The 17,541-nt window shown below is 44.6% G+C and overlaps 1 protein-coding gene across 2 annotated transcripts in view; it reads left to right on the plus strand.

Moving 5' to 3' along the window:
- The first annotated feature begins 879 nt into the window (after window positions 1–879).
- The window catches only part of LOC137645836 (formylglycine-generating enzyme), a 147,974-nt gene continuing 131,312 nt past the window's right edge, over window positions 880–17,541 (plus strand). The window contains exon 1 of one of the 2 annotated variants that reach the window (XM_068378818.1): window positions 880–933. The gene's annotated coding sequence lies outside the window, so the exon portion shown is untranslated. Of the gene's footprint in view, window positions 934–1,065; window positions 1,267–17,541 lie in introns of those variants that run through there. The other variant, XM_068378817.1, reaches the window with a different exon arrangement.

The following is a 17,541-nucleotide window of genomic DNA, read 5'->3' on the forward strand; positions in this document are numbered from 1 at the left end:
GTAATTTTTCACATATTTTAACACAAATTGGGATTAATTACTCTCTTTATAAGTTAAACATGTTATTAAAAACTTTCTTTGAATACCAGAATTTACCAAAAACATGGAATTAATAAAACCCGAACTTCAGAGCGACAGTTTTTTTTTTTTCTTTTTTTTTTTTTTTTTTTTTTAATTGTAGTTCGGCCTAATCCTTTCAGTTTAAATAGTCTTGCATTGTCTCTCTTCATAATATTTTACTTAGTATTTTCCCACATTCCTGTTCCTCGCCTAATATCTATCTATTTTCCCCGATATCCTTTCTTTCATAAATGGGATATCCGCACTACGATTCCTTATTTCTTATCCTCTGTGGAAAGTGTTGGCTTGAAGGGAAGCGCGTGCTAGTCTCATTAAAATAGTGTAGAGACGGGAATAATAAAAATTATATACTTAATTCAATTGATATAATGTGAGCTACTGAACAGGTTTACAGAATAGGCAGTAACATAATTTTGTTTGTCATTTACCTGACAAACTACACTTCCCAGTAATAGTCAGTCAGTAATTTCTACGAAACATGCAATTCTGACAACCGTACGGTAAGAGGTAGATTATGGTTAAACTGATGAGTACACAAAAAACATCATATCAAATTGTTGTGAGAAGGATTTCTCACATTCCTAATAGGGTGGTTGAATCAGTAGATCTTCAAAAGTTTCAGCAAATATTTTCATGTTGAACAGACCTACATAAGTCTTTTTGTAGTTTATATAATAAATAGCTGTATTAATGTTGGTAATGTTTTTAATGATATCCCCAAATGTAGGTAAAAGGAAAATAAATTGAGCAAGGAAGAAAACTAAGGAGGTGCCGATAAAAAGGCAAGTTCCACCGCCCAACAAAGCAAACACCTGTTCCTAAAACATAAACATTGCCAAGCAGTGTTGCTAGGTTGGTCTTTTTCAGGCTAAAAAAATTTAAATTTGGTCTTTTTTTCTTTGAATACAATACTTTTGACCTTTTTTTTTTTTTTACTAAGTAGCTGGCCTTTTAAAGCTGCAGTTGACCTGAAGTTGGCCTTTTCTCACTTAGAAAACCTGACAACCCTGTTGCCAAGCGTTATCATTTTATCTTTAGGTTCCTACTTCAGTCACTTCCTATGCATTGTTGATTTTGTTGCATCACAGGATATAAGTGCTTTGGGTAGCCACGTGTCATGTTTAATCGTTTAAGTCTTACCATATTGAGCTGAATTGGGACTGTTCCTCATACGCTAGTCTACCGGTAGGTTACTTGATCACCTTAAGCCAGTGATGTTATAGGTGTTGTTGAAAATTCGGATAAAACAACCATAGGAACATTTAAATGTTATTATATTAACCATAACGAAGAAAGTAATGGTCAAGATTTACTCGGGGTGTATGTATGATAGTGGCCACTTGCATGTGCGTTTACGGCTAACTTAGAATATGGTAGTGTTAGGGGGTCCGTTACCCCCTCCCTGTTAGGTCAGAAGGTAAGGACACATCTTGTAGGTTAGGTGAGGGGGGAAAGTCGAGGTTGGTTGATGCCCATTTCTAATCCACAATGAAGGAACTGGCCGCTGATATACAAAGGCTCCGAAATTTTAGAAGTTTTGACTGAAAACCTACATTTTTAAAGGAATCAAATCACGTCACCACGTAAACTTAATGTAAGAGCCATAACCTCCCCTACTTACCTATTCGGAACCCCACCTGCGACCCCCTTTAGACTGCCATATCCTTAGCTCACCTTAAGACCAAGTTACAATACTATGTTTTTCAGGTCTGTTTCCCTGTTTGATATGTCTATAAATTAGTGTCATCAAAATATTGTACTACCTGAAAGTAAAATTTATAAGGCTTTTTTCATGATCTATTTATGGACAATTTTAAACATAAAACTTACCCGCTGGTTATATAAGAATGGCTAAAGTCCCTGGATGCCCGGCAGAAAATTAAAAATCTCGCGGCTATCGCAGATATGCCAGGTGTATACTAGCGCCCTTGCGGTAGACAGGCGGAATTAATCCAACCAATCCAGACCTCTGCCGCTATACTGGCTAGAACGTTGGAAATTCTCTCGCAATTTACTTTGATTTGGACGGTTTATTTGGTGATGTACTCTGTCTTTTTGTTTTAGGCTTTCGCATTAGTGATTTCTCTTTCATATTTTCTTGAAATCTTTATTGTTTTGGGTTTATTTAGTTAATTTTGACAATTGTTATTATTTGGATCTCTCGTAACTTTTCAATATGGCTGACCCCTCCCCTGTATATAAGAAGTGTATTAAAGATTGTCATACTCGCCTTCCTAAGGGTTCTGTTGATCCACATACAATTTGTGTAAAATGTAGGGGTAAATCCTGTACTTTTGGGGATCGGTGTGAAGAATGTTTTTCTTTAACCGAAAGTGAGTTGGTTGCTTATGAGCACTATACTCAGAAATTAGAGAGAGACAGAATTAGACGCAAGTCTTCCCGTTCTGTAGAATTACCTGTACCCGATGTCATTGATCCTATTCCTTCCCCCGTAGTGGTAGATCAGGAACCGAAAGAGCCAACGATGAAGGATATGTTGTCCGCTATTCAAGCTCTCGGTGTGAGAGTTGAATCGTTAGCGGCGGACAAAAGGCAAATTATGTCGGAAATTAATTTGTTTAAAAGTTGTCGCACAGGCGACCGATCAAGTGTAAAAAGTTTGACGAATGTGTTCAGTGTTGTGGAGGGTGCGTCTGCGCGATCCTGTTGTTGGCTTAGCCTAAGACCTCTGTCAAGCTCCCGAACCCATAGGAGAAGTTATGTCGAACGGCGAAAGGGAACGAGAGGCTTCATCAATTGCACAGACGTCCCCTCGAGCGTTTCTGCTGTCGTATCACAGGTCGCTCACCCTCACCGCAGGAAAGGTGAAGTTAGTGCTTTATCTCCTTCTTCGGATGAAGGTTCACGTGATGAGATCTGGCGGCAAGCCTCTAGACCGCTTAAGAGAAAAGCGCAGGCAGTGGAACAACGGCACGATTCCTCTCCGCAACTGCCAGGCTGTAGTCATTGGGATACACCGGAACGTTTCGGTCCCTTGACGAGTGTTCGCCTGCGAAACGCTCTGACGTGGGTTCCGATATGGATAAAGGTTTGATGCAGTCAGATGCGGAGCTAATTCCTGGTTCGGGGTTACGGTTCATGCTGCGCCGCTTCCATCGGACTGGTGCTCGTCTCCCAAAAGCGAGGAGCGGTTTCAAAACGATGAGGAAGGCGAATTCGCATTGGAAGAGGCAGCGCAAATATTGCCTCAAGGTGATCCCAAGTGGTCTATGTTGTTGGGCATGAAGCAGCAGCTCTCGTCGCTTATGCAGTCTTATCGGCCTGCTGTTGACAGTGCGGCTGTGCGTCAGTCTTCCGTTTTAGACCCGTTGTCGCACAGTCAGCCTGTTGTCTCTGGTACTGAAGCGTTATCGCACAGGCGATCTCCCAGTCGCAGTGTTCAACGGCAGGTTGAGGTGGATGCATCTCGTTAGAGTTCGGCTTCTCAACATCAATCGATTGCACATACGGCGATCATCAGTCTTCCAAACGTTACGACGCTCGGCAAGTAGACGCTAAGCGTCAGCGTGACGACACACTGCAGTCTCCCATGACGCTGCAGAGCGTCAGCGTCAGCGCGACGACACACGCCAGTCAACCCATGACGTGGTGGAGCGTCAGCGGCAGGCAGACGTGGCGCGCCATGATGCGGCGGAGCGTCAGCGTCAGCCAGATGCTACCCATGACACCACACGTCAGTCTACCTGCGACGGTACTCGGCAGTCAATCCATGACTCCTCACGCCAGCCAATCATTAGGTCTTTTGAAACTTCTAAGAGATGTCATCAGGAATCACCTGCTTGGAATTTGGATGTAGTTCTTAGATTCCTCATGAGTAACAGATTCGAACCTTTGCACTCGGCCTCTTTTAAAGATTAAACCTTGAAGACCCTTTTCTTGGTTAGCTTAGCAACAGCTAAAAGAGTCAGTGAGATTCATGCTTTGAGCAAGAACATTGGTTTCAGAGATGGGAAAGCCATATGTTCCTTGCAGCTTGGTTTTCTGGCCAAGAATGAGCGTCCTTCCCATCCATAGCCGAAGTCTTTTAAGATTGCTAATCTCTATGATGTAGTGGGCGATGAAGTGGAAAGGGTGCTCTGTCCTGTTAGGGGACTAAGGGTCTATTTGGACAGAACAAAGAGTTTGAGAGGCAGCTCGGAGGCTCTCTGGTGTGCTGTTAAGAAGCCTTCGCTGCCTATGTCGAAGAACGCTCTATCCTTTTTCATAAGGCTCTTGATTAAAGAAGCTCACTCCCAGTGTGGTGAGGTAGAGCTTAAACTGCTTAAGGTGAAGACGCACGAAGTTAGAGCAGTAGCTACTTCGGTGGCTTTTAAACAAAATTGTTCTCTGCAAAGCATAATGGATACAACTTTTTGGAGTTGTAAATCTGTATTCGCATCCCATTATTTGAAACGTATCCAGACTCTTTATGAGGACTGCTACACTTTGGGCCCATTCGTTGCGGCGAATGCGGTAGTAGGTGAAGGATCTACCACTACGCTCCCCTAATTCATAGTACCCTTTTCTACCTCTGGGAACTTGTTTAGTTTTTTATGGTTGTATGTGGAGATTGGTCGTCAGTCTTCCGCAATCTGTTGATTTGGTCAGGTGGTCATGTTGTTCCTTGAGAGCGCCCGGAACAAAGGTATTAGTTGAGGTCCTGTCAAGTTATAGGTTATGGCACCATTTGACAGCTCCTAGAGATCATCAGCCCCCTGCGTGGACCGCTGGATCTCCTAAGGATAGCAGACAGAATGAGGCAGAGTACCATTGCAGTCTGCTTCCTTATTAGGTATGAACCTCTTAAGTGAATTTCCAATTACATTGCTATCTGTGACCCATCACCAAGGGTGTCAATCAACCATTCTTATATAACCAGTTTTATGTTTTATGTTTAAAAATGATATTTTCATAATAAAATAAAGTTTTTAACATACTTACCCGCTGGTTATATAAGTTATAATCCCACCCTCCTCCCCTCTAGAGACCAAGGGGCATGGAAGGTCTGAATTGTTTGGATTAGTTCGGCCTGTCTACCGCAAGGGCGCTAGTATACACCTGGCATATCTGCGATAGCCGCGAGATTTTTAATTTTCTGCCGGGCGTCCAGGGACTTTAGCCATTCTTATATAACCAGCGGGTAAGTATGTTCAAAAATCTATTTTATTATGAAAATATCATTTTGAACAGTTCTGATGATTTGTTGCTATACGTAACATAAACCTTCCACCTTTAGTAGGAGTATAATAACAGCGAAACTTTAATTGCCCATTACGCTTTTATGAGGTAAATGTAGCTGGCTATCGGGTGGTTGGGAATCCCTGCCTACCTGACAGGTAGTGCTCACCTTCCCTTTTACTTTGGCAGCCATTGAGTACAGACTTATTTTCTGTCACATGGCTCTAATTATGAATTCGTTCTGCTTTTTCTTCTAGATTTGGTGTTTGTTGTGTGATGTCGGTTTTTTGGGTAGATATGTGGCTATGTACTGGCTATCCGGGAAATGACTGTCACTGGTATATGAACAAGCTGGAAGTCAACCAGCATTGTAGCTGCTGCGGGGGACATTCCTATTTGCTTGAATCCTCCTCCTTTAGTGTGGGGAGTGGCCTCTAGTATAGTGAGCTGAGTTCGCAAAGAAGAGGAAGAAGTCGAAGAGTGATCCTTCGAAATTAGTATAGGGTATGCCCAAACCGATGCCCAAGAAATTCTTAGGCTCCTTTCTCTATTCTTTGGGTTCGAAGACCGCTGTGCACTCTTCCTCTACTCCCTTCGAGGCCGATGTTGTTGGAGGAAGGAAGAGGAAGATGTACACCACCCTTCCTTTAGGGAGTTTTTTGAGCATGACAGGAGTCATACTTTCCTCTGGCAAATTTAGTACAACCATGCCTCTTATCCAAAGCACTCTCACTAACGTAACTGTTGATGACCCTCGCAAGGACTTTTACGTGGGTGTGCTGTGGTCCACCTTTGGTATTGATGGTGCCTCTTCTGTGAAGAAACTTCTGGAGGTGTTACCTACAGCTAGGTAGTAGAAGTTTTCCTACCCTGCTGCTCCAGTCCTGCCTGCAGAGGAGAGTGGTGTAGTGGCATCTCTGGACATATCCATTGATGTTGCTGAATTATTGCTTGTTGGTGAGGGCCTGTCTTCTGCGAAATCATTGATCATGGTTAAGGAGAAGTGTCGTCACCTGCTTTGTCTGTTCCTGTAACATCTTCCCCTGCTGAGGAGCTGTATACCGCCAGGTAGAAAAGGAGATCACCGAAGCACAGGACGACCTATCTGGAGAAGTCTCTTGATAACTCTCCAGCTTCCTATGCATGCTTTTATGGGAAGAGTAATGTTACACCAAAACCTTCCCTCAGGGGAAATGAGGAGGTGCGACGTCTAATGGCTAAGGCCCTTGCCTCAAGTAGTTATTTCCGCAGGGGAGCAACTACGGGTGCTACTGGTCAGGGTGACGAGGTACGATTAGTCTCTGTCCTGCCCAGTGATATTCCCTTGACGCTTTAGTATCTCCCCGCATTGGAACGCCTAGACTAGACGAAGGAAGAAAGCTTCCCTTAGGACCTCTGATGCTGTTCGTGTTGTGGATGATCTACGAACACCTTCCCCACACATACATGTTGGAGACAAGCTTCATCATCGGCGCAGTCATCCCCACAAGCAGAGAATGGCGATCACCCACGAGTACGAACACCAAAGTGGAAAGCTATTGATTGAAACTCTCACGAGCTGTTCCACAATCACCTTCCAAATCTGGGAAGGGATCGGATCGTTAGTCGCCACATGTACGAATACCTAGTTTATCATCAGGGACACGCATTTCATGTGCACCCTCGCCTTCACAAGGTTTCTTTTCACACTGAGAAAGGTTCCAAGCAAGTGAAGCCATCGCTACCCACACGTGTGATCCCCAGAAACAAGTTTGCCCAGACCATGATCACCACTTGTGTGATCCTCACGACCATCTTGAGCACAGTCACCTGGTGGGACAGGAAGCAGCACTCTCATGTAGGAACGCACCAATTCTGAACACCTTGACTCTTTTCCCGGCAGGAAAGATCAAGAAGGCCGTCAAGAATTGGCGGAAGGAGAGCCACAACTCCCTCATCCACAGGACAGTGACCCTTAAGGGCAGTGGTCCTTCAAGATCAACTGCCCATAGAGCTGCTTCTTCTCAATTCAGCAAAGCAGTCGCGAAGAATATGATGGTGAAACTCTGATCAAGATCAGCACCTCTCATTCCTGAACCAGTTTGAGTTACAAACAATACACAAAATGGAGACCTCAGCTACTAATAGGGAAGCAATCAGGCCCTCGGCCTTCATGATGATGTTCAGCCCGAAGAATGCTTATTTTCTGACCCTGATTTATCCTTCTTTCCAGAAATACCTTTGACTGGTGGTGGCCGACAAGTTATACCAGTTTTTGATACTTTGCTTTGGAATATCTTCGGCTCCGTATATCTTTACAAAAGTCTTCACGTCAGTTTTGGCATAGGGACATGTTATCGGCATTCTGCTTCTCTGTTATTTGACAGTTTTACTTGTATTGGCGGACTTGGAAGAAGCATTCCTCCTTCAGTGATACAGACTTACGTACCTCGGTATGGATATCAGTACAATCTGTTGGTTGATCTTTTCAATTCAAGAAAAAATTTTCTGCCTTTATAAAGGTAGCTCTTCCCTTCATTCAGCAATCCCAACAGCCAGCACATCAGTGGCAGCAACTTCTGGAACATCTCACATCCCTGTAACATTTCGTGTCATTCGGTCGCCTTCACCTTTAGTCATTACAGTGGGAGTTGAAGGGGCATGGGTCTCAACATGTCGACAATCCCCTCTCACTGGTGCTGATAGAAGATGCCAAAAGGGATTTGGAATACTGGCTCGACGAGTCAAATTTGTTAAGAGGCTGTCCTTTCTTAACACCATCTGCGGAATTTCTGGTTTGTTCTGTTACTGGAATACAAAACTACGCTATTTATTGGGGTATTACTTTTGGCGAAGAGAAAGACAAGCCATTAGACTTTTAGCGAGGGTTAACCACCCATACCGCAAGTTAGCGGGGGTTGGTAAGTAGCTACCCCTCTCACTCACACACCTGTGACTGTACCCCACTTAACTTTTGACTCAGAGGGAAAGACGTTGTCTGTCTCCTCTCTCCAACTGACCTGCCTTTTGACTTTTTAATCTTGTCTTCTTGTTTTTTAATCAGTATACAGTACTGTATATGAAAACATTCTTAATGTTTTTGTACAGTATATGTTTTCATCTTTCTTCATAGTGAATGTTGCTGTTTGTGTGACAGTGCAGTGCGGTAGGTTTTCAAGGGCGGAGAACTTTCCCTTACTACCTTCGTCACTTGGACAACTGTCATCCTGTAGGCGGTTGGCCTTCCGAGTGTCTCGACCGCCGCCACCGTCATCGTTTGGATACCCTTCCGTTGGCTGTTATCGTCGCACTCCCCTCTACGTGTTCTTAAAGAGGATCTGCTTATGGCCTTTATAGAGCTTAAATTGGGTCTTGGTCTTTCTCACTGACAACGCTGGTCTCTTTATGTGGGCAGCCAGCAGATACTCTGTGGGGGATACACCTTTCCCGGTTGTGGGTCTTCGATTGGCTGCATGCCGATCTCCTGCTCACCGATCTCCAGCTCGCTGATTGCCAACTCATCGATCTCCAGTGCTCTGTTTGCCAGCCTTGCAGCATTCGCCTGTCCTACGCTCCTCTTCGGCCCTCTAGCCATTGAATTGCTGTTTGTGGCTCGCTGTCACCGATTCCTAGCTCGCCAATCCCCAGCTTGCTGATCGCCGATTGCTAGTTCGTCTTTGTCCGAACTTCGACCTCCAATCTTGCCAATCGGCGATTTCTAGTTCGCTGGTCGTGATTTTTAGCAAGCCAATCGCCGCTTTCTAGCATGCCAATCGCCACTTTCTAGCTTGCCAATCGTCAAACCATACTGTTACTCTTCAATTATCAGACTGTTGATTTCCAGCAGCTCACCTATTTGCAGCACTCTGGTCGCAAGCTCGTCAATCAGCTGTTTACCATTTACCAGGTTGCGGTTTGCAAGCTCTACGATCGCCGATTGCATGCTCAAAGATCGCTGATCATCGCACCGATCCCCTGCTTGCAGGTCACCAGATCTCCGATTTGCCAGCTCGTCGACCGCCGATTCAATGGCTAGACGATCTCCAGCTTCTTACCGATCACCAATCGCTGTTCAGCAACTCGTCTTTTGCCATTCTTGACAGGCGACAGCTCTCCGTTAGTCAATTTGACTTTTGCTTACTCGCAATTTGCTGTTTGCCAGCTTGTGCTCATCACTAAGACAGCTCAAGTTTGTCTTCTCTCCTTGCATCTCTCTTGGACTTACGCTACTTCAGTGGCCCTCTCATGTAGAGTTGAAGGAGTTTAATCCAATTTTCCTTCCGGGAACCTAACCCGGCACTCTCCATCGATGACTGGAGTAATGCACGAGAGTTATCCTTGGAACTTAATACCCCTCCTGGTTCCCGACCTTCGTCCGTACCTATGGACTCTCCACGGTCTCGTCGTTCGCCAGCCTCGCGACGCTCAACATACCATCACCCCTCGTCATCTGCTCGCCGAAAAACTCCTGTTCGTCGCTCGCTAGCTGGTTCCAGCCATCCGGTCGATCTTCCATCACCGACTCGTCTACAGGCTGCTGCTTGTCGTTTGTCGACGGTGGTCTGTTGACATCCTCTCCAGCGGTTTACCTCTCTCCCAAGTTCACAGCCATTCCCCAGGTCATCGATCGTCAACACGATTGTCACGTACTAGGCGATCTCCAACTCACTGATCTCCAGCAGCCCTCTGCTTGCCAGCTCGTCAACAGTTTAGCTGTTCAACGGTTACCTTCACGTTGTACACCAATGAGTCGCCGTTCTCCATGTGCTGAAGGCAAACGACACCAGTCTCGCAGCGCTCATCGTTCGTCAAACGACCAACCATCTCCATCAGCACTCACCGACAGACAGCTACGCATGACCTCGCTGCCACAGTACAGCGATCCCAGGAACCAGCTCCCCATCGTTGCCAACGTTTGCAAGAACGACACCACTCTAATGAATGGCACCGTTCGCCGGAAGAGAAGCTTTCTCAGCCTTCTCCTCCTTGAGCTTCTGGGCTCTCTCCAGATAGACGTAAGTCTTCTCCCCATCGTTCTCATTCGCCTTGTTCTCCTCCCCGCAAAGGCAGAACATCACTTTCGCCGGGGAGAGTAGGAAAAGGCAAGATATCTAAACAGCGGGAGTTCAAAGTTCCGAAGGTCCCCCCTTCACGTCTGGTTCCTTTTCCTCCAAAGGAGACATCAGCACTGCAAGCCTTCCTTGAGTGCTTCTTCGACAGCAGACAAGACTTCCTTGTGGAGGCCCTCTTCATCGTTCGTTCCCCTTCCCGATGATGCAGCTATTGGTCAGGAGCAGTGGTTTGGAACCTTGGTTTTGCTGTCACGCAAGCCTATGCGACAGACATCCCACCTGCTCGTCCATCAGAAACTCACAGGATTCCCCTGGAGGAGTCTTTTACGGATCCAGTGTGAAAATCCACGGTTCCTTCTCGCAGAGAAACTTTGGTTTCGTCCTCTCCCTTAAAGCAGAAAAGAGGAGTCCCTAACGAGTTAGTCTCATCTGGGGTCAAGCTGACCCCGTCAGGATGTCCTAGGGAAGGTCAAGTGTCATCGTGCTCGCTCCTCCTTGTCCTCCTGCTCCACAGCTAGCAGTCCAGGTGGTAGTTTCACGCAGGGAAGAGTCCCTATCACACTCTTTCTGGCCCTCGCCCATCTAGGAGGTCCATCGAGAACTTAGGGTATCCCCGAAGCCTGTGGAAGATACGATCCTTCCCCCTACGGGTGACCAACATAGGGTGTTCTACCAAAACTATTCGTGCTAGACCTTCTTCCCTTATAGGAAAGATTCTAAGGACTCTAAGACACTGCCAAAATCCTCATTGAGGATTACGAGACCTGCAGAGGGGGTCAGGCAGTCTTCATCCAGTCTCTTCAACAATGACCATGACCCATCCCGAGATGACGTCTTGTGGGTGGAACACAATGCCTTTGCTGCTAGTCCTACATCAGAAACTTGCGCAGGTTTGACAAGACCGCATCAGTTTCCGTCTAACCAAACCTCTTCAGGAACAGTCAGATCCCAGGTCCTTCAGCACCAAGTATCTTCCTTTTATCTGGTTCTCTAACGAGATCTGAGTAATAGTCTGTCCTGATAAGGAGGTTGCAAGATTAGAATCTCATCCAGGGAGTCAATCGCCTTGGTTCTGCCCCAAATTGATTTCTCCCTCCATATGCATCAAAGAAAAGGGTGGGCATGCTGTACCAGTCCGCCTCTGGGCTGTGATCAGAGCCCAAATGGGACTGCCTCTTAAACCTCTCTGAGATGAGGGCAACCTTCCTGCGAGTAAGAAGTACCACCCACTTCGAAGGGAACTCAGTTTGAGCTCCGGCTCGTTTCTCATACAACGCCTGATGTCGACCTTCAACTTGGGCTAAAACTTGGGGATGGGAAATAGAGAATACGGCCAAGAGGATCATCTCTAAGTGCTGGAACTCTCCTTTCCGTGGTAAGGAGAATCCCCAACTCGGAAGCAGATGTTGATTGTGTCTTTCCCATCTGCGGAAAAGACTTCCTTCTCCATTTGGTCTCTCCTTTTGGGGGATTCTTCCAGCGAAGAGAGGGATTCATCCACTCCCTTACCAAGGGAATAGTTCCTCCACCACCCACTATGCAGCAATTTTCTTGCTTGGAAGGATTGCTGACAGCAGCAGCAAACCGTTGGTGCCTTTCGCATTAGCAAGAGAATCTTCTTTATTTAGGTTGGTCTCCTCCTCCAGGGATTCCTCCCACGGGAATTGGTTTGCACATTCTCCGCCATTGTCGTTCAGAGCTTGGCCATGTCATCTCTTGCTCGCAGGTCACCAGGTCTCCGATTTACCAGTTCGTCAACGGCCGATTCAATGGCTAGAAGATCTCCAGCTTCTTACCGATCGGTGTTCGACGACTTGTCTTTTGTCATTCTTAACAGGCGACAGCTCTCCGTTCTTCAATTTGACGTTCGTTTACTCGCCGTTTGCTGTTTGCCTGCTCGGGCTTATTATCAAGACAGCTCCAGATCGTCTTCTCACTTCGCCTCTCTTTCGAGCTTACGCTACTTCGGTAGCCCTCACATGTAAAGTTGAAGGAGTTTAATGCAATTTTCCTACTGGGAACCTAATCCAGCACTCTCCATCGACGACTGGGGTAATGCACGAGGGTTACCCTTGGCACTTAATACCCCTCCTGGTTCCCGACATTTGCCTGTATTTACGGACTCTCCACGGTCTCATCATTCACCAGCCTCACGGCGCTCAACAGACCATCACTCTTCGCCATCTGCTCGCCAACAAACTCCTGTTCATGGCTTGCCAGCTGGTTCCGGCCATCCGGTCGATCTTCCATCACCGACACATTTACGGGCTGCTGCTTGTCGTTCGTTGACGGTGGTCTGTTGGTGTCCTCTCCAGCGGTTTACCTCTCTCCCAAGTTCACAGCCATTCCCCGGGTCACCAATCGTCAGCACGTTGATCACCTACTCACCAATCTCCAACTTACTGATCTCCTACTCGCCGATCGCCAGCAGCCCTCCGCTTGCCAGCTCATCAAAAATGTTTATATGCTCAACGTTTACCTTCACATCGTTCACCGACTCGATGCTCTCCAAGTGCGGAAGACAAACGACACCGGTCTCGCACTGCTTGTCGTTCATCAAACGACTGACAGTCTTCATCAGCAGCTCGCTGTCAGACAGCTACGCGTGACCTCGCTGCCACAGCACAGAGATCCCAGGAACCAGCTCCCGATTATCACCAACGTTAGAAGAGAAGCTTTCTCAGCCTTCTCCTCCTTGAGCTTCTGAGCTCCCTCCAAATAGACGAAAGTCTTCTCCCTATCGTTCTCCTCCCCACAAAGGCAGACCGTCGCTTTCGCCAGGGAGAGCAGGAAAAGTCAAGACATTTAAGCAGCGGGAGTTCAAAGTTCCGAAGATTCCTCCTTCACGTCCGATTCCTTTTCCTCGGAAGGAAACATCAGCACTGCAGCCTCCTCGAGTGCTTCTTTGACAGCGGAAAAGACTTCCTTGCGGAGGCCCTCTTGGTCGTTCCCTTCAAGGGAACTTTCCGATGGTGTAGCTATTGGTCAGCAGCTGTGGTTTAGAACTTGCTTTTGCTGTCACTCAAGCCTTCGCGTCATATATCCCACCTGCTCGTCCGTCAGAAACTCCCAGGATTCCCCTGGAGGAGTCTTCCTCGCCTTTTACGAACCCAATGCGGAAATCCACGGTTCCTTCTCACAGAGAAACTTCGGTTTTGTCCTCCCCCTAAAGCAGAGAAGAAGAGGTCCGGACGAGTTAGTCTCATCCAGGGTCAAGCTGACCCCTGTCAGGATGTCCAAGGGAAGGTCAAGTGTCATCGTGGCCACTCCTCCTCGTCCTCTTGCTCCACAGCAGGCAGTCCAAGTGGTAGTTTCGCGCAGGGAAGAGTCCCTATCACACTTTTTTCGCCCCTTGCCCATCTAGGAGGTCCCCCAAGAACTCAGGGTATCCCCGAAATCTGTAGAAGATACGATATTTCCCCCAACAGGTGACCAACATAGGGTGTTCTACTGAAACTATCCGTGCTAGACCTTCTTCCTTTATAGGAAAGAGTCTAAGGACTCTAAGACACTGCCAAAGTCTTCATTGATCATTACGAGACCTGTGAAGGGGTCAAGCAGTCATCATCCAGTCTCTTTAACAACGATGACGACCCACCCCAAGATGTCGTCTCGTGAGTGGAAGACAATTCCCTTGCTTCTATTCTTACGTCAGAAACTTCTGTAGGTTCGACGACCACATCAGTGTCCGTCGAACAAAACCTTTTCAGGAACAGTCAGATCCCAGGTCCTTCAGCACCAAGTATCTTCCTTTTATCTGGTTCTCTACGAGATCTGAGTAAGAGACTGTCCTGATAAGGAGGTTGCAAGATTAGAATCTCATCCAGGGAGGCAATCTCATAGGTTCTTCCTTAAATTGATTTTGCCCTCCAGATGCATCAAAGAAAAGGATGGGCATGCTGTACCACTCTGCCTCTGGGCTGTGGTCAGAGCCCAAACGGGACCGCCTCTTATACCTCTCGGAGATGAGGGCAACCTTCCTGCGGGAAAGAAGTTCCACTCTGCTTCGAGGGGATCTCAGTTTGAGCTCTGGCTGGTTTCTCGTACAACGCCTGATGTCAACCTTCAACTTGGGCTATAACTCGGCGATGGGAAACAAGGAGTATGGCCAAGAGGATCATCTCTAGGTGCTGGAACTCTATTTTCCGTGGTAGGGAGAATCACCAACTACGAATTTGTCATATTTTTGCCCTCTTCTGACCAGTCACTTGATGGAGTGGATAGGCGACAACACCTTCGTAGTGGCGTACGTAAACGGGCAAGGAGGAACAGTATTGCTGCAGCTTTGTCAACTTGTGGTGAAAACTAGAATGGGAAGAGCTCAACTCATTTCACCTAATGGCTCAATTCATTCCGGGCAAAAGGAATGAAGTAGTGGGAAACTTGAGCAGGAAGACTCAGTGAGTGGTCTTTGTGTTCTCAGATAGCATCAGAGATCCTTACTCTGGGGTTTGCCAAAAATAGACCTGTTTGCAACCTCACTAAATCAGAAACTTTCCATGTACTGCTATCCTGTTCCAGATCCAGAGGCAGTGTTTCAGGACGTGTTCCAGCATCTGTGGGATGGCTGTGACGCTTATGCTTTTCTGTCATTTTGCCTACTTAGAAGCATCCTGAATTGAGTTTGAGTTACGCCCAATGTCAACGTGACGCTCGTAACCCTGAGATAGCATTAGCACTAATGCTCAGGCCTTTTACTTCTATCTATCCTCCTATCACCCAGAGCTTCCTTCACTCCATCCATCCACCCAAACCTTGGCCTTCCTCTTGTACTTCTCCCATTAACTCTTGCATTCATCACCTTCCTTAGCAGACAGCCATTTTCCATTCTCTCAACATGGCCAACCACCTCAACATATTCATATCCACTCTAGCTGCTAAGTCATTCCTTCCACCCGTTCTCACTCTCACCACTTTGTTCCTAACCCTATCTACTCGAGATACACCAGACATACTCCTTAGACACTTCATTTCAAACACATTCAATTTCTATCTCTCCATCACTTTCATTCCCCACAACTCCGATCCATACATCACAGTTGGTACAATCACTTTCTCATATAGAGAGGTGAATGCTCGAGTGCTTGGACGAGGATTAAAACTGGTAGACGAGAATGACCATGAATGGGAGGTAAATCAGTTGTTGGTTGCGGATGATACTGTACTGGTTGCAGACACAGAAGAGAAGCGTGGCCGATTAGTGATAGAATTTGGAAGAGTGTGAGAGAGAAGGAAGTTGAGAGTTGATGTGGGTATGAGTAAGGTTATGAGATGTACGAGAAGGGAAGGTGGTGCAAGGTTGAATGTCATGTTGAATGGAGAGTTACTTGAGGAGGTGGTTCAGTTTAAATACTTGGGGTCTGTTGTTGCAGCAAATGGTGGAGTGAGAGCAGATGTACGTCAGAGAGTGAATGAAGGTTGCAAAGTGTTGGGGGCAGTTAAGGGAGTAGTAAAAAATAGAGGGTTGGGCATGAATGTAAAGAGAGTTCTATATGAGAAAGTTATTGTACCAACTGTAATGTATGGATCGGAGTTGTGGGGAATGAAAGTAATGGAGAGACAGAAATTGAATGTGTTTGAGATGAAGTGTCTAAGGAGTATGGCTGGTGTATCTCGAGTAGATAGGGTTAGGAACGAAGTGGTGAGAGTGAGAACGGGTGTAAGAAATGAGTTAGGAGCTAGAGTGGATATAAATGTGTTGAGGTGGTTTGGCCATGTTGAAAGAATGGAAAATGGCTGTCTGCTAAAGAAGGTGATGAATGCAAGAGTTGATGGGAGAAGTACAAGAGGAAAGCCAAGGTTTGGGTGGATGGATGGAGTGAAGGAAGCTCTGGGTGATAGGAGGATAGATGTGAAAGAGGCAAGAGAGCGTGCTAGAAATAGGAATGAATGGCGAGCGATTGTGACGCAGTTCCGGTAGGCCCTGCTGCTTCCTCCGATGCCTTAGATGACCGCGGAGGTAGCAGCAGTAGGGGATTCAGCATTATGAAGCTTCATCTGTGGTGGATAACGGGGGAGGGTGGGCTGTGGCACCCTAGCAGTACCAGCTGAACTCAGTTGAGTCCCTTGTTAGGCTGGGAAGAACGTAGAGAGTAGAGGTCCCCTTTTTGGTTTTTGTTTCATTTGTTGATGTCGACTACCCCCCAAAATTGGGGGAAGTGCCTTAGTATATATATATATATATATATATATATATATATATATATATATATATATATATATATATATATATATATATATATATATATATAGACAGACAGATATATACACTATATATATATATATATATATATATATATATATATATATATATATATATATATATATATATATATATATATATATATATAAATGTACAGTATGTATATATATATATATATATATATATATATATATATATATATATATATATATATATATATAAATGTACAGTATGTATATATATATATATATATATATATATATATATATATATATATATATATATATATATATATATATATACTGTATATATCTGTCTATCTATCTATCTATCTATCTATATATATATATATATATATATATATATATATATATATATATATATATATATATATATATATATGTATATACAGTATATCTATACACACACACATATATATATATATATATATATATATATATATATATATATATATATATATATGTATGTATATATATATATATATACATATATATATACATATATATATATATATATATATATATATATATATATATATATATATATACATATATATATATATATATATATATATATATATATATATATATATATATATATATATATATATATATATATATATATATATATATATATATATATATATATATATATATATATATATATATATATATATATATATATATATATATATATATATATATATATATATATATATATATATATATATATATATATATATACTGTATGTCATACAGATAACTTCAACACAAATCCATTACATACAGTATATATATTTTCAGCTAAGAAAACCTTTGGTGTTAGGGCCGTAAACTATATGGTACTGCTTATCACTGGTACATGTGGTGTCAGGATCCTCAATTCTTACAGCATCCCGATGTATGAGTTTTGAGTACTGCATTTTGGGATAAGTTTCTACCCAGTTGCAACAGGAACTTCCTCTCGCCAAAGTATGAGTCTCATATGGTAAGGTTGATGATTTGTATT

Source organism: Palaemon carinicauda, chromosome 8 (assembly GCF_036898095.1).
Source record: "Palaemon carinicauda isolate YSFRI2023 chromosome 8, ASM3689809v2, whole genome shotgun sequence".
NCBI lineage: Eukaryota > Metazoa > Arthropoda > Malacostraca > Decapoda > Palaemonidae > Palaemon > Palaemon carinicauda.